The sequence below is a fragment of the Etheostoma cragini genome, chromosome 15 (genome assembly GCF_013103735.1).
Source record: "Etheostoma cragini isolate CJK2018 chromosome 15, CSU_Ecrag_1.0, whole genome shotgun sequence".
NCBI lineage: Eukaryota > Metazoa > Chordata > Actinopteri > Perciformes > Percidae > Etheostoma > Etheostoma cragini.
In genome coordinates, this window is record NC_048421.1 from 16,627,310 (window position 1) to 16,631,203 (window position 3,894).

Consider the following 3,894-nt stretch of genomic DNA (forward strand, 5'->3'; position numbering starts at 1 on the left):
AGAGGAATGTGTTCCCTGGTTGTATTTGTAACCTGTGTTTACCTTATATTATGAGTTTTTAAGGTTTGGTGCGTTTATCATGTACTATGTCAAACCCGCCTGACCTGTTGCATAGGCAAGACAATCCCAGTTTAATGAATTTGAAATAACTATGCCCTACAAGTCTAAACATGTTCTTCAACAAAAGTATGTTGAACAGTATGTTCTCCCTAGTATGCATCATGATTATTCTGAACTGGGTATTTCAAACATTGAAACGAAAGTACAGTTTGAATGTCGTAACATGGAGCACAGACAGTGTCAAGACATCCCTGTAAACTAACCATTTTTTTTTTTTAAAGCTTGAAAAACTTGTACGATCACACAAAATGTTGCAACCTCCCTCATGGCTTGTTATGGCGATATAAGATATGAAATGTAGTTTATCTAATCTCTGATTCAATCACAGAACGCCAGTAACTCTGCTTGTTTGTTCACTTTGGGAAAATGGATCAGCAGAGTGTTAGAATGGGGTAATAGTGGTTTCAAGATGTAATGCTACACAGTTCTGGAAATCATTAGCAGTGAGAAAATTCATGTTTGTGGTCTGTGTGGATTACTAATGTGAGTTAGAATGATTAAGACGTTTCTGTTCTGTAAAAACATTATCTTCCCAAAGACAAAAGGGAATACATACAACTTGATGATACTTTAAACACAATCAAACCTCATTTAAGGGTTAAATTCCTACTTTAAAGTACAAACCTGATTCAATTTAAAAGGCTCCTCAGTCTGAATACATTCCTTCAGTGAAACAAGGAATCTCTTAGTTTGTCCAGTGTGTGGTTCAGAGTGACATTAAAGTCTTGAAGGCAGGAAGGTGTATTGTCTTCTTGTCCCCTCAACAAAATTCCAGTTGTAAGGTGAGAGCTGTCATATGAAACTGCTTCCTTTTACATACAGGTTTCAGTTAGAATCTCCACGCGTGGTCATCCAAACACCACGGCTGTCGTAGTGGAAGTCCAAAAGACAAACAGCTCCGTGCTCGACCTCTCCCTGTGCCATATAGGTTGTTGAATGACTGAGAACTTGGAGTGAAACTCGGTGTGAAACTGCAACGCCCATTTACTGTGCAGCCTCTATTTGTCTTTTCTGTGTTTCCCTCCCACACATGCACTTGTCAAACCCTTTTGTTCCCTCAGCGATATTAATTCTCATATTCTGTTTCTCGGAAATGAGGTTGGGGTTCCTCACTTCGTTAGTCACAGTTCTACACACTGTGCAGTGTCACAACCTTTCCTTCATTTTCCCATACAGCATTCCAGACAACTCTGGGAAAGGTGTGTCTCGCCTTGGGGTTAAATAGCTACAGATTCCAATCTGCCTCTTTGTTTTCTTTATTTCTTCTGAAGAATAAACAGATGTTGTGTTTTCATCTTCCATTCAACAGCTCATAAGCGTTTTGCTCGATCATTGCATCTTGTATTACTTTGAAACACACACTCTTCTCTAGGGTATCAAGGATCAAACAGGGCTCTTCTTGCTCTTCACAGGATTCTTCAGTTTCTTGCTTTCCCTCTGCTCTAGGACCCAGAGATAAGAAAATATTTACTCCCTCTTGGCTCAGTGATTGATGACTCCATGACTGCATGTTTCACGGCTGACGCCACCTATTGTACCATCTGCATCACGTACTGGTTATTTATTATGTCCAGTGCAATCCTTTCTGTTTCAAGAAGGTACAACAACAGGAATTGACGCACGTGGAGCCACAAGTACAATTATATTCCGAAATGGTTTTGTTTTTTTTAACTGTGTATACATGACATACCTCAGTAAATTAGGATGTCTTCCTCTGGTTATGATCCATTTTGCGTTGTTTGTCTAAATATGGTAACAACAAACTGGCCTTGTTTGACATTAGTAAATTGCTGCCAGTGCTTTAAAGTAATAAAGTTTGATCATTCTCTGGGTAATGAGAGTTACAACTGATGCATGCTCCAAACAAGACTGGAGAGACTTTTACTCTCAATGCATCGGCCAAAACAAAAAAAACAAGCTCCTTGACTCATGCCAGCAATCATCTCTTTATTTCCAGCAGGAACAGAAACATCAGCTTACTCTAACACACAGATTCAGGAGCAGTGTCTTCTCCAAGGCCATGCTCAAAAACTGTGACCCTCCATTCCCTCCTTATCACGTCCCACTCCGCTGCTTCTCCTGTATGGACAATAGAGTCTCTATATCAATTTGTTGTTTTAATGTCCAACCACTTTGATCCGGTAGATTAAATAATACCTATCGGCTGGATTTCCATGACATTTTGTACAGAAATTCATGTTTCCCAGAGGATGAATCCTGCAGCCTTTGGTGATCCCCTGACTTTTTCAAATGTCTTGACAGCTGTTTGATTGGATTGATTGCTGTGAAATTGCAATCCCTTTGGCGATCCCCTGAAATTCATGTAGCACCAGCATCAGGTCAATATTAAAACGCAGGACATTTAAAACTGCAGCCAATAAAGGCAAAACAATGTTAATGTCCTGCTTTGCAAGATGCTGCCTTACTCCGCTGAACTCTTTATCCTGTTCAGATGTTCATTGTTTTGCTTTCTCCTGTTATAATTTGACATGTGTGATTTATTGTTGTTTTCAGGGCTTATTTAACATCAAGCCATTGAACAGTTGAAAATGAGCCTTTTGGCTAGCACTGCTACATTTACAGTGATGTTGATCAGAGTTTTGATCAGTAAAAACCAAGACTTATTTCAATTTTTTCAAATTCTGAACAAAATACTTGTAAAATGAATGACATCCCCATCAGCCTCAGCTGCACTTCCTCTGATAATTAGCAAGTGTTAGGTTAAAACGCCAAACTAAGACGGTTATACTTGCACAGTTTATTTCTGTTCATTTCAGTTGTAGTACCATTTAATCTTTTTAAGTTTTAATTTATTTAAATGTTATCGTATGCCTTCTGTTTGAATCAGGTGATTCTTGAACTAGAATCTTTTTACATAGTTATCTTTATAGTTCATTTAATAATTTTACACTGTTGTTATATATCTCTGTTTGTCTTGGCACCAGATTGGAAGTGCAAATGCGAGTTTGTTTTATTATAATACTACTATAAAGATATGTAGTTTGGTATAGTTATACATGGTTTATTGTACAACAAACTTTGTCATCAGCGGTGGAAGAAGTACTCCGGTCTTTTACTTAGCAGTAGGCTCGTTCGAGATGAGCCAGATCTGCGCAGAATCGATCACCGGCGATCGGCGCCCGTTGCATGCCGGTTAGATTTCTGTCCGACTTGATCCCGACTTGCTCTGACGTCATGCACACGTGGGCAACGGGAATCTCACGAGAGCAAGGCGGCCGCAGTTCTGAGACGCAGGCGGCGCAGTTGCTTTTCACCAGGCTCGTTCGAGATGAGCCAGGTCTGCGCAGAATCGATCACCGGCGATCGGCGCCCGTTGCATGCCGGTTAGATTTCTGTCCGAGTTGATCCCGACTTGCTCTGACGTCATGCACACATGGGCAACGGTAATCTCACGAGAGCAAGGCGGCCGCAGGTCTGAGACGCAGTCGGCGCAGTTGCTTTTCACCGACTGCAAGACCCAGGCGGACCCAGAGCATGCTGGGAAACGCCGGCTTCTCAGCTGATTTAACACCTGATTGGTTTAAACCACGATGACGTTTTATATAAACTTTTGTAGTTTTTGAATCGGAGGGATTTTAACGAGCAGTTCATCTCGAACGAGCCTACTAGGCTCGTTCGAGATGAACTGCGCCTCGCCTCTAAAGTGGACGAGAGCAGGCGGCAGCAGCGGGGGCAGGGACAAAAAGCTGCGGGAAAGTCGGACAGTTTCCAGCCGATTCCAGCCGCCTTCAGACTGGACAGGAAGTGACATAA